The 14238-nt window shown below is 42.6% G+C and overlaps 1 protein-coding gene across 3 annotated transcripts in view; it reads right to left on the bottom strand.

The window, feature by feature from the left end:
* CCDC92 (coiled-coil domain containing 92) overlaps nt 1-14238 on the bottom strand; it is a 36409-nt gene that overhangs the window by 20966 nt on the left and 1205 nt on the right. The window lies entirely within an intron of this gene.

The following is a 14238-nucleotide window of genomic DNA, read 5'->3' as shown; positions in this document are numbered from 1 at the left end:
CGCATGTTCCCCCAGCTCCCAGATAACGCCACTTCGGAGTCTGCCATGGCCTGCTGTCACTCTGCACTGCAAGAACACTTTTAACAATTTTTAATACAATTTTTTTAAGTTGACAGGTTGTATTCTCGTTTTTATTCAGTTCAAGAAAATTTCTTTTTTTGGTTGCCCAGCATGCAAGATCTAAGTTCCCTGACCAGGGATTGAACCTACACCCCCTGAAGCAGAAGCGTGGAGTCTTAACCACTGGACTGACAGGGAAGTGCCAACTATCTTATTTTGTCATTATCATCATCCCATCCCATCTTGAGTCTTTATAGCACTTAACACTATCTAAAACTAGGTCATTTATTGATCTTTCTTACAGGACTAGAATACAAGCCCCATGAGAACAGGGCTTTCTCTCTGTCCTCTGTTATAATACTAGCATTTAGAGCATGGAATGCCTCCCTCTAGTAATCTGAGCTGGCCCTTCAATAAGAAAGGGTTCTCCCTAGTTGAGGATTAGTGGTAATTTCAATCTCTGGTCTGACTCCCCTCCACCCCCTGCCACATTGCTGCTGCTGCTGCTGCTGCTAAGTCGCTTCAATCATGTCCGACTCTGTGCGACCCCACAGATGGCAGTCCACCAGGCTCCACCGTCCCTGGGATTCTCCAGGCAAGAATACTGGAATGGGTTGCCATTTCGTTCTCCAATGCATGAAAGTGAAAAATAAGTCGCTCAGTCATGTCTGACTCTTCTCGACCCCATGGACTGCAGCCTACCAGGCTCCTCTGTCCATGGGATTTTCCAGGCAAGAGTACTGGAGTGGGGTGCCATTGCCTTCTCCGCCCCACCACATTAGGTAGTGAATATTGTATTAGCGACATGAGACGACTTGGAAATATCAGTATTACCTTGTTGGGCATGGGGATAAGGCAGAGGAGGAGGCAGTGCTAGTTCACGCAGGCCTCTGGGAAGTTTACAAATAAAAATGCCTGAAAACTCTCAAGCCACGTACAAAGGAAATATAGTTTAATTTCAGTGGGAGGGGAAGGGGGGCTTGTTGAGGATGCTCTGCAGAGCCTGTGACATACAGGATCCCACTGAGTACAGCTTACTGACACCTGGACAGTTAGTTCTCTTAGGGGCCGACTGTGTGTGTTCCCCAGCACTGACACGGGCACAGTGCCAAACCCGAAAGGTGGCTCTACCCGTGGGAACTGAGCTGGCTTCGTACTTTCTCACCTCTCCAGTGGAGGCAGAAACTCAGGAATTCAGGAAATGCTCATGCCAAGTTTTGATGATGGTTTTTCTGGTCCATGATGGAACGAGAGAAAACGGAGAACGCAGTGACTTTTCCATAAGGCTAAGTTTATTTGGTTCAGAGGGTGAGTCTTTCATTTTATAAATTCCTAATTGAAAAATACACCGTTCCATGAATTCTGCAGGCCTAGAAACCATTTGAGTCACCAAGAGGTTTATGGTGATGGCCAGGAGCTTAACATCATTATCAGCTTTTTTTTTTTTTTTTTTTAAATAATTCAGTATTATGGAAGTTCACTTTATTTAATTGGCTGCCTTGGGTCTTAGTTGTGGCACGTGGGATGTTCGCTGCATCAGGTGGGGCTTTTTGTTGCTGCACGCGGACTCACCAGTAGTAGCTCATGAGCTTAGTTGCTCCAAGGCATGTGGTATTAGCTCCCCGACCAGGGATTGAACCCGCATCCCCTGCATTGCAAGGCAGATTCTTAACCACTGGACCACCAGAGAAGTCCTCTCAATTTTGTCTTCTAATTTTTATTTTGAAGTTTAGGAGGCCCATTACAACAGGCTGAGCAACCATGCTTCCTTCTATATATGCATTGAGGTTAAAGGTCAAGCCAGCATCTGTTCTCAAGTGCTCACTGTGTACTCATCCTGTGCCTACAGCTTACTGGGGATGTGAGGCTCAGCCGCCAGAGTACAAAGAAAACAAAGTATAATTCAATCCTTGTGAGGACGCCCAGTCAGACCAGGGGAAGGTAACCCAGCACAGTACCTGGAGCTCTTTCTCATTTACCTGCCTGTCTACCGTATGAGGATCTGTGAATCCCAGACAGGCGGGGGCCACATCCCAGTCATTTTAGTGTTCCTGGTACCTTACAAATCACTGGGCACGTGGAGCTGCCTGAGAAACATCAAGTGGCTAAGGCTGCACTGACCTAGGTGGTCTCAAGAGGCCGGGACTGAAGCTGACCCTCAAGGATGGGCAGGGTTTACACAGGAGGAGCTGACAATGAAGTTTTGAGAGTCACAGAGAGACCACTATACTGTCCCACATGGAAAAAGCATTCCGGCGAGTGGTGAAAAATAAAGTCAGGTAGAAAAGTGAGGGCTGGATTTGAGCTGCTTATTAAAAGTCGCTCAGAAAAGCTGAGCTGGAAGAGAGAGGAAATGGGCAGAAAGTTGAGTTTTTACCCATTAGAGCCAAAGTGCTACCAGAGGGAATTAAATCTGGCGGGGATGATGCAGTGGGGAAGGGAGGGGCCGGGAAGGGCAGCAGCCACACAGCCTGAGGCGCCAGGGACTCAGGGTGAACAAGGCCAGCGGCAGAACCACCTTGTACCAAAGGCTCACATTCCAGGCGCTGAGCTACCCTGAGTGTTACAAACATTCTGAGGATTAGAAAGCCACCTCCTATCTCACAGGGCTAGCAAACAAGCCAAAGGGGTTAAATGAGTTCCAACTGTGGAAAATTCTGAAAGAGATGGGAATACCAGACCACCTTATCTGCCTCTTGATTTGTATGCAGGTCAGGAAGCAACAGTTAGAACTGGACATGGAACAACAGACTGGTTCCAAAGAGGAAAAGGAGTCCGTCAAGGCTGTATATTGTCACCCTGCTTATTTAACTTGTATGCAGAGTACATCATGAGAAATGCTGGACTGGAAGAAACACTAGCTGGAATCAAGACTGCCGGGAGAAATATCAATCACCTCAGATATGCAGATGATACCACCCTTATGGCAGAAAGTGAAGAGGAACTAAAAAGCCTCTTAATGAAAGTGAAAGTGGAGAGTGAAAAAGTTGGCTTAAAGCTCAACATTCAGAAAACGAAGATCATGGCATCCGGTCCCATCACTTCATGGGAAATAGATGGGGAAACAGTGGAAATAGTGTCAGACTTTATTTTTCTGGGCTCCAAAATCACTGCAGATGGTGATTGCAGCCATGAAATTAAAAGACGCTTACTCCTTGGAAGGAAAAGTTATGACCAACCTAGACAGCATATTCAAAAGCAGAGACATTACTTTGCCAACAAAGGTCTGTCTAGTCAAGGCTATGGTTTTTCCTGTGGTCATGTATGGATGTGAGAGTTGGACTGTGAAGAAGGCTGAGGGCCGAAGAACTGATGCTTTTGAACTGTGGTGTTGGAGAAGACTCTTGAGAGTCCCTTGGACTGCCAGGAGATCCAACCGGTCCATTCTGAAGGAGATCAGCCCTGGGATTTCTTTGGAAGGAATGATGCTAAAGCTGAAATTCCAGTACTTTGGCCACCTCATGCGAAGAGTTAACTCATTGAAAAAGACTCTGATGCTGGGAGGGATTGGGGGCAGGAGAAGGGGACGACAGAGGATGAGATGGCTGGATGGCATCACTGACTCAATGGACATGAGTCTGGGTGAACTCCGGGAGTTGGTGATGGACAGGGAGGCCTGGCGTGCTGCGATTCATGGGGTTGCAAAGAGTCGGACACGACTGAGCGACTGAACTGAACTGAAAGTCACTACTAGCCAGGGGCTGGGTGCGGCTTCATCCCTATGACTCCACAGCCACACCCTTAGCTGTGAACTCCTAGGTTCTTGGCAGGTGAAGGTGAAGCATGCCCTATGGGGGCAGAACATCCTTTGCCCCATATTCCGCTTGTTAAAACTCTTCTGCTCTTTCCTTTTCCTATGTTTTAAGCTTCTCTAGTCTACTCTTTTTTTTTTTTTTTTTTAACTCTTTTTTGGCTTGGGCTAACCAGGAGAATACTAGTGTTGATTTTTTTTTTTTAGGAGTTTTTTGGATGGACCATTTTTTAAAAGTCTTTGTTGAATTTGTTACAATATTGCTCCTGTCTTACCTTTTGGTTTTTCTGGCTGCCAGACATATGGGGTCTTAGCTCCCTGACTAGGGATTGAACTCACATCCCTTGCATTGGAAGGTGAAGTCTAAACCATGGACCACAGGAAAGTCCCCAGTGCTTTTTCTTGATGCTCATGAAAAAAGCATGTTTCTTTGCTCCTAAGGCTGCAGAAAATTCTGGACTATTCTGGACTAAGAAGCTAGTTCTATTAAGGAACCACAAGTTTACTCTGCTCTTCAGTGTGGAAATGTGTGTAAAGGTGTATACTACTTTGGTTTATTATCAAACAAGTGTTTTAAGACATCTGGACTTCCGAGACTGTTACTGACTCACTTAAAATATAACTCCTAATTTCTAAAAGTTTGCTTTTCTAATTGTTTGCCTTACTTGATAATTTATCATCTTAGTAATACAATTTAAATCATTATCTCTGTTTTACTGACATTTTAGGGTTTCCTGATTGGTTAGATGAGGGGCTTGGGATTTCTCGATTCATAGAAAAGGTTGAATTAAGTGTAGATTCTAACACTTTCTTTATTCAGATGGAGATTGAGTCTGCCTGTTCAGATCAACAATTGGATGGCTAACCAGCCTGGGGAGGGGAGAGAGAGGAGGACGGGACTCCTTCCTCCTGAGAGGAGACAAATAATCCTGAGACAAATAATCCAGCCAAGAGCGCTGAAAGTAACACCCCTTGGGTCTTGCTGGTCTGCTTCTGCAGCCTGACTGACCTGTTTGGAACACCCTGTATGGAAGATTGTCTTCTTCCTCAGAGAACCTACACAGTCACTATTTTACAGCTGGGGCAAGATACTATTGGTCATTTTGGTCCAAAAAATACACAGAATAGGCATGTAAATTTTATGACTTGAGACACGTGAAGGCAATCAGAATTTGAGGGGGAGCATCCTCCTGGTGAACCCCATTTTTGAGTCTGACCAAGTCAGGCAGTGGTGTTCCCAAGGGAGACTGGCCAGGTCTGGAGACCTTGTGGGCCGTCATGGCCGGGAAAGGGGCGCTTCCGGCATCTGGTGGGTAGAGGTTGGGGTACCACTAAACAGCCTATGACACACAGGATGTCCCCCCTCAAGGCAGAATGCTCTTGCCCCAAAGGTCACAGCACTGGGTTGGAGGCAGTCTAATCCGAGGCGGGCCTTTTCCCCCTCCTGACTTGAGGTTTATCCTGCTCTCCTTGGGGTTCTGGGATTGCTAGTAAACTGTGGGTGATGCAGCACTCAGGAGGGACAGTCTCAGCCATGCAGCCTCCTTCCTGTAACAGAGGGCTCCTGACCTGGGAGGAGAGGCAACCGTCAGTGAGACACCACCAGGCTGCCTGTCTGAGAGGGTTTCTCCACACCTTCAACTCTTGGTGAGGCAGGTGTGTAGCAAGGCACTGCGTTACACACCTCACTGTTTTGCATCAGGATATATGCATTTCCTTTTTTTTTTTTTTTTTCCTTTTGCTCAGAAGAAAGGAGCTGTATGTAAAATTTGCATAAGAATACAATCATTTTCTTCCCACTATTGGAACAGTTTGAGATTTTGTTTTTCCTGTTTGAATGCTTCAGTAAACTGGGAAATGGGGAGGGTGAATGTAAGATAATTCTGGAACCCCCCCCAAAGGGGACTCCAAATTTACAGTGATACAGCTGCATATTTCTGCAGACGTTAAATGGATATATCCAAATTGACCCAATATACACTTTCAACAGGGGTACTTTGATCTAAACATTCAGGGCACCCCTAGGAAATGTTGATATTTAGAGGCTTTAAGGTTTCTTGAATGCAAAGGAATTCCTGTTTTAAAGGAGACCACTTTTTGTTACTGTTTTTAGCCACTAAGTTGTGTCTCTTTGTGACCCCATGGACTGTAGCCCACCAGGCTCCTCTGTCCATGGGATTCTCCAGAATACTGGAGTGGCTTGCTGTTTTCTTCTCCAGGGGATTGTCCCGCTCCAGGAATTGAAACCGCATCCCCAAGCCCAGGAGACCACTAAATACTTGCATATATCTTATGAGGGTTCTAAAGACTCCTAAGAAATTTATGAAACCATATCCAAACTCTTAATCTTTTACATGTGGTGGCACTTTTAGAAAAGATTTCCAGGCTGGGAGAAATGAAACTACAGGCTTCATGGCCACCAGGAAACCCTGTTTACAAAAAAGGGCCATAATTTAAACTTTGTAATTTACACAAATATACTGGAGAAATTAAAGAAATGTATTGAGCTGGTAATTTTAAAAACTGTCTACTTTAAAAAGGTCGGTTCCAAAGTACGATTACTCAGGTTATAAAATTCCAGTTTAGAAATAAGATACAGGTGCAAACTGAAAAGCTACTTATCTTCTTTAAAAAGCTTCTGTATTAAGTACAGGAAGTATTCCAACAGAACACAGAAGATGCATGAAGAATTATTAAAATACTCTGGAGGCAAACCCTTTCATACATTGTTCAGTGACTTTGGGGATGTAAATGAAGGATCTGTTTCCCTCTGTTGGGGGATATAAAGTATCACTGTGCAGTCTTTCAGTGGAGAAACCACCTTTCTCTGAGCATCTCTCTGAGTGAGGCACCTCTCGGAGGACGGCTGAGAAACGCCAACAAGTAAAACAGATGCGAACCTGGCCACCACTGGAGCTTACATTCCTGAGGGGGGAGGGACAGATGATCCTACACATTATCACTTCATACCAAAAAAGCGGGATTTCTGCCAACAGGCTACATTAATCTGAAGTTACTAAATTCCTTACCGACCATTATTTAAGAGTAGATAAATCTAAACATGAGCATACAAGTAAAATGAACTATAATGTACGGAACTGTTATCTCTATCATTTGCTCTTAAAAACTCTCTGACAATATTACATTGTGTTAACCTATAAAACTGTGCTACTTCCATTAGCTGAGTAATGTTTTTTTTGAGTAATGTTTTAAGACGCCATACTTATCTGACAAATTCTTAGTATCAACAATCGCATTATCCTTTAATGCAACTTATAGTAATATTTATTTTCTAAAATCCCTAATTCTCTTTGGACTGATGGTTGAAGCAGTTAGCTAACTTTTTACCTCAAGATTTGTAAAGAAATTAAAATAGGGGAAACACACCTTATCATCTCAGAATTCCTGTGAACCATCTGCTCCATAATTGTTGTTGTTACTTTTTGGGGGGGTTAAATTTTATTCTTCAAATTCGAGGATAATTGCTTTACAATGTTGCATTGGTTTCTGCCATACAACAATGTGAATCAGCTGTAAGTATACACATGCTAGATATTTTTGAACACTTATTTTTAAAGCCCAAATTAAGACAGTAAAGTCAATTCATATATAATTGGCTTCTGATATGAAAACTACAACGTAAAATCTCTAAATAATACATGGTCATTTAAATATACTGTTTCAACCACGTGTGTGTATGTATGGGTGCATCAAGGTATAGTAAAGTACATCAGTAATAACTTGTGTATAATTGAGGAGAGACTAGTAGCTCCCAGAAAAGAACACTAGTCCCTGGAAGGCAGACGGTTCCAACAAAGGAGGCTCTGTCTTCGTTTTGCCCCTGCATGGTCTGTCCACAGACAAGACGTATTGCCCTCACTGCAACATGTGATTCTGCTTTTCCTTCTTACTCTTTTTTTTTCTGATTCTCCTTCTGACTGTGGTCAATTGTGAAAATAGTGAGGGTGCCTCACTCGGGGAGGAACTCACATTTCTAATGGTCTTCATGTTACCCTATGTTGGGGCCATTTTAGAAACATTCTCCCTTAGATGCATAACACGGTCAAGGCTGTCTTTGGCCAGGCATCCTTTATGGACTGACCAGTCCCTCAGTCCCTCCTTTGTTCTTGTTTTCTGGCTTCACTGGGTTTTTGTTGTGGAGAGCGGGCTTAGTTGCCCTGCGGCATGAGGGATCTTAGTTCCCGGACCAGGGATCAACCTGAGTCCCCTGCATTGGAAGGCGGATTCTTAACCACTGGACCACCAGGGAAGTCCCTGACTGGTCCTTTCTGGCAGCTCTTCATCACGCTGTACTTGCCCCTGATCTCGTAACCCGTGGTGCAAGGGCCTTTGGAAGCTGTCAGGGGCCCCTGTAACTAGTCATTTTGGCCTTCCCCAGGCAGCACCTTGGCAGCTCCTAAGGATTTTTCTCATCTTGCTCCTGTGCCCCTGGCCTTCAGCAGGAGTGGTATGTTCCAATTTCAGCAGTTCAACAGCACTGTATGAGCTACATTATGTGTCATGCTCACATGGGCAGGAGGGCAGGGGCAGGTAGACCAAGAGAGTGGCTTAGCTCTCTCCCCTTTAGAGGGGTGGGATTTGTAAATATATTCAAATTTGTCTGATTCAAACAAGGAACATGATTTTCACGTCACCACTTAGTAATTTCACCAGATGTAGAGGGTACCCATGTACAAAGGGCTGACACAATGACCATCAAAAAGACTTCTAAAATATTTTATTTCTGGATTTAGCACTCTAAATGTGTCTATACTTATAACAGGAGTCTATGATTTACAGGTTGGACTGTAAATAAAGCTGTAAGGCCCTTCACATTCACTGTATCATTCAGAATCAGAAGAGGCAGTTAACTGTCACAATGGAATTGTAGGAAAAAAAAAAAAAAGGAAACCTGGCAGGATTTTTCAGAACTGGACGGAAGCAGCCAGGTGCCCTACTTACAGACTGTGAACAGGAGAGCTTTAACAGACAAAAAACTGGGACCTTCGTCTAAAAAACTCAGTTTGCTTATAAGACTTCTTTTTTCTAAGATTTTCCTCTTTTAATGTGGACCATTTTTTAAAATCTTTATTGAATTTGTTACAATATTGCTTCTGTTTTGCATTTTGGTTTTTTGCCCTGAGACACGTGGGATCTTAGCTTCCTGACCAGGGATAGAAACAGCAGCTCCTGCATTGGAAGGCAAAGTCTTAACCACTGGACCACCAGCAAAGTCCCTTATGAGACTTCTAAAGGTAGAATTTTAGATGAAGTTGTGCTCTGTCACTGGGCAGTCCTGATAAAGGGCATCGAAGCATTTCATTCAGGCTAAGAAGCCTGGGTGATGAGGTTCACTTTAGGGCTCAACAGTTCACACTGCTGAACAGTTCAACCTTCCCACAAGGATTTATACTCCTGTGGGCCACTAATACTCATGTACCAAGGCCTCACAGCATCTCTGGTGCAAAGAAACTTGCCCCAGCTGCTTAACAACTCCTAACTTCACTTGGTTTTCCTTTGAGGTTCAGAGATGGATAATCTGCTTCCCACTTGAGTTTCAGACTCAAGATGAAAAGCCACCCAGGAAGGTCCTACGGGCCTCTGGGCCTACATGGGAAGGCCCTCTACTGTGCCCATAGCCTGCTGGCGGGTAGAAGTCAAGGCGCCGTTTGTTCCAGGCTTAGTCAATGAGCATCAAACTGCTGAGTTCCATTCTACAACTGAACAAGACACAAGCACACCGCTGAACACACAGCATGCGCAACCTGTCTTCTGGAAGGTCTCACCTCTGGCCATATTTATTCCAATTTAAATTCTACCCCCCCACCCTGCCACCCCCACAAAAACCCCATGTCTTTGGCCTCAGACAGTAATGTTGCACTTTGCTCATCTCTGAACCAGGTCCTAATACCACAACCTCACTATACTGAGAAATCACTTTCTGTTGAAAACTGACTCCAACACTTTCTTGATGGAAATGAATTCCTCACTTGAAACCCGTCACACAATTCAGAGGCCGAGAAGGATGACATATCTTTTTCCCCTGTCATCAAAGACTATGTCCTACCTGCCTCCCCCAGCCCTACCCCCATCCAGTGCAATAGGACATGTCAGTGAGCAAGTATCTCAATGGCTGAAAGCTGCTGCTCTGTTCCCCAGGGATTTTCTAGTCTGCTCACCATGATTCAACCAAAAGATAAAGATGACTCACTATCGAAGACAAGGATTGACCCCTCCTTGAAAAGGACAGGCTCTGCCTAATAACTTCTGCTATATTCCCAGAACAGAAAATTTTAAAAAATAGCAAAGCCCTTCTTCATCTTTCTCATCAAGCAAGACAGATATTTCTAAAAACTGGATCTATTCCTACATGCCACAGCCACTGAGGGAGACGTGACACCAGTGTCCTTTACCTTTGTTGATGCTTGTGATAGTTGGAGAAACGGGCTCCTTCGATGTCTGGAGTGTGGCAGGAACCTCATCGCATACACTCGTCATTGTAAGAGAAATTACATTGGAAACCATTAGAAACATATGGCAGCCTCTGGATGATTAAGCCATGACAGGAATGGACCTGTACCTCGGGGAGCCAGTGTTGTGTTTCACAGTGAGGTTACACTAGAGGTGGCCCTTTCAGAGTGTCGTGCCACTCATTTCCAGGTGGACTGTGTGACTTTAAGAAAATCAGTACTGTAATAATCCTGGGAATTATTAATATGTGGCAGCAATGTCACATATGAAATGCCTCAGATGGACTTTCCTGGTGGTCCAGTGGCCAAGACTCCCAATGCAGGGGGCCCAAGTTTGATCTCTGGTCGGGGAACCTAGATCCCACGTGCAGAAACTAAGACGCAGTGCAGCTAAACAAATAAAAAAGAAATGCCTCATAAATCCTCTTACCTATGTAGTAAATAACAGGGGTTCAGCCTGCATTTAGAAACAGGGTAGGAAGGAACTCTGAAGAGCAAAGGGTCATGGATCTTACATGGGTCTAACTGTAACATCTTAAGTGTTGTCAAAGAGGCAACAAAGAGAAAGATTGTAGCAGCAGAATATTGTATGCCTAGAATTCCATTATTAAAAGCATTCTTCTATTTCCTTTTCTTTATTGTAGCTTTTAGCATCTCAGGCTTGTTCTTGTTTGTTAGTTGATGGAATTGCACTGCTCACTCCTGAGAATCAGCTAGTAGGAAGGATCTCAAAAAGAGGACAACACTTTTTCCCTCTTCCCTTACAGGCCCAGAGTAGAGAATTCTTGCTTCAAACAGTTATTTCTGATAAAGTGGTATACAGGGATAATCATAAAAGTATTAATTTGTCTGCTCCCCAGTGTGGAAACTCATGTAAAAACATAAACTCTGGTTTTCTGATTAACAAAGGGGTCTTTTAAGACATCTGTGAGATGCCTTCAGAGATTATGGCGAGGTTCTGTAAAATGTAACCTTTCACCTAAAAAAGGCTGCTTTCTAACTGGTTGCCTTACTTGATAATTTGTTGTCCTGATCATAATATTTAAAACAGCATCTGTAATTTTTTTTTCTCCTCAAGGAATAAATCAATACTCATAAGGTGTCCTTATGTGATTTTTTGGTTGGCCAGAAGAACTTGGTATTCTCTTTTCCTTTTGTGCATAAAGTATAAATAAACAGTGCATGTCTGGTTCAAGCAAATTTTAAAAATCTTTATGTTATTTAAATAGTCACACCCAAATCCAGCTGGTGGATAACAGGCACAAAAGCATGGGACAAACTCATCTGCTAAAGAACAAAAGAGAGGAACTGTTTTTCTAAAGGTTATTTTAAAAAATTAATTACACGTATACATTAATTCAGAGCTGTTTTTTCCCCCTCTAACTTCTTCCTAAATTGAAGAGCTCACAATCTGGTCTAACTCAATTGGCCTCATTATCATCATGTTCCACTTAAATCCTTGTGCAGACAGTATTTATTGGGTTCTCTACTGTCCACAGGAAGCTCTAGCTCTGCTCCTGGGCCACAGACAGAGTCCTAACCCCACTGATCCACTTAATACAAGTACTGTGATTGACAGTGAATAGCCTCATCTTTGTTGTAACGGCCAGAGCATCGTTCTAATCATTGACAAATTATCATTCTTAGGTTTGGGCTTAGTACAAAGGGGACACATCTTTTCCTTCTTCAAACACAAACTCCAAGTCGCCTCATTTTTTTGGACCACTGTGGTTCTGCTTCTCAGCTGTGTTTTACCTGCCAGCATGTATGGGCCAGACATATGGAAAAAAGTCCAGTGCAACTTAACTGTCAGTGGATATGACTGAACTTCTGGCTGTGAAATTTGAGTCATGTTTGAGTAATGAAGTAAACAAACCAAAATGCAGCACAAGCACAAGAGTCAGCCCTTAACCAGTATCTTTCAAAAAATAATTTCAGCTAAGAAAAAAAAAATCTATTCACCTTCACAACCTGCTGACTCTTGAAAGAATGATTGACATCATTCCATTAAAAAAAAAAAAAAAAAGCCTCTCCTGCTTGTCTTCCTAGAAAAGGATAATTTTCCTCTTGATTAAATGTTTATTATAGAAAATAAAAGCTAAGAGAAAAAATCATGCATAATTAAGAAGAGTCTTTTAAAAAGACACGGGATGTGAGAGTGCTTTATTACCTATAAAGTCCCACACAAATGCAAAGAAAGTAGGCTTAGAATCATCTCTGGTATCAGGTAGGCCTCTGCCCTGGTAACAATCTTCCGAGGAGGGAAGTAGGTGTCTGGGGTGTTGTTATGCCCAAACTGCAGAAGTCAGAGTAAGAAACAAAAAGACACCACGATGCCCTCCAATCAGACTGCCATTGCAGTCCCTCAGCCCCCCTCAGAAGACCTCTCTCAGGCCAATGGGGGTACCTCCTAGCAGCCATTCCTGCCCAGCAGGAGACCAGATTATTCAGAAACTCTGCAGGGAAAGAGCAGTCCTTTCTTGCCACTGGATGTTCTAATCATAAGCAACTTGTGCTTTTTATGTCAAAGTGAAGTCTGTCTTTCTGCAAGTACTACTTGCCTTCGTTGGAACTCATGGAAATACTCTAGAATACACAAAATCCCTCTGCTGCTGACAGACCTTGAATATCTGAAGACAAATAGGACACGTTCACTCCTCTGCCCAACATTTCTGCTGGTTTAAACACCAAAGCTGGAGATGTGAAAATTGGTGTCATTAAGCTAGCACCTACCTAACTAGTCTGGAATGGTTAATCTGAGTCAAACATTTATTGCACACTTGGTGAGTGAAGCATATAAAGGCGCCTAGTTTCTGCCCTTTAAGGATACCCAATCTAGTAGATAGAATTAATCTCGGTTAACAAATACAGTGTGTCCACTATGTCTTAAGGACTTTTTATGGCTGACCTTGTTCCAGATAAAAGAAAAAAGGCTTCTTCTTTTCTTGCCATATGAGAAAATGATAAATAAATATAAAAATAAGTATGTCTTAAAAGTCTTGACGCTGTTAACATCAGTATTGCCGCAAATGCACTGTCAAGTAATGATGCTAAAATGAATTTATCCAATGAATGACAGATGAAAGTTATGCACCCACAAGAATGATTTTCTGCCATAAGTAAAAGGATTAATTTGTTCTTTTTGAAAAGAATCAACAATAAAAATATCTAATTGCCAAGAAACCTGTTTGTTAGACTGTTGTATCTACAAATGCTACAGTAAAAATCTCATATACACAAATTACTGTCTAGTACTTTAGAAATTAAGTATACCTAAACTAAATTTACTAATTACATCATGATGCAGAGGAATAATAAAAACTATTTTATCTTAAGGTATTCCAGTAGTGTCATGCACATGTAAACATATGTATAAAGACACACACATATAAATTTACCACAAACCTTAAAACCTTCTCCCAAAATATATTTCATATAAAATGAACATTTAGCCAAAAGAAATAAATTCAAAACATCTTTGGAGGTAAAAGTCACGTTAAATATTAGCGTTATTTTCCTTGCAATTCAATGGCAAGACAATGCAGGGGAATACTTGATTGTGCAAAACAAAACCCATTTAATAAAACAATAATAAGTCTCCTGAAATACATTTCAGACGTAAAAGTCTTAAAACGGCAATTCTAGCATTAACACTCTTACAGGTAGGTTTCTGGAAATGGGTAATACATTACGGTAGGACAGTCGGGCGGCTTGTATTTTGTTATTAAGACTGATTGCTGCAACTTAAATAACAACGCGATCATACTTCCTCTTAAGGCCACTTCATTTCATTATAGAAATAGATCATACTGCCTAATACCAAAGCTTCTAATTAATACAGGTCAGCGTGAAAACACTTAAGTTAGATAAACTAGAGTAACTCGCTGTAGTAGACGGCGGCTCTGTAGCCGAGCCTGGAGCCCTGCTGCATATTTGCATTCCGCTCAGTTTCATGAA

This window comes from Bos indicus, chromosome 17 (assembly GCF_029378745.1).
Source record: "Bos indicus isolate NIAB-ARS_2022 breed Sahiwal x Tharparkar chromosome 17, NIAB-ARS_B.indTharparkar_mat_pri_1.0, whole genome shotgun sequence".
Classification (NCBI taxonomy): domain Eukaryota; kingdom Metazoa; phylum Chordata; class Mammalia; order Artiodactyla; family Bovidae; genus Bos; species Bos indicus.
Note: the sequence above shows the minus strand (reverse complement) of the source record. Positions and strands in the feature narration are given on the sequence as shown.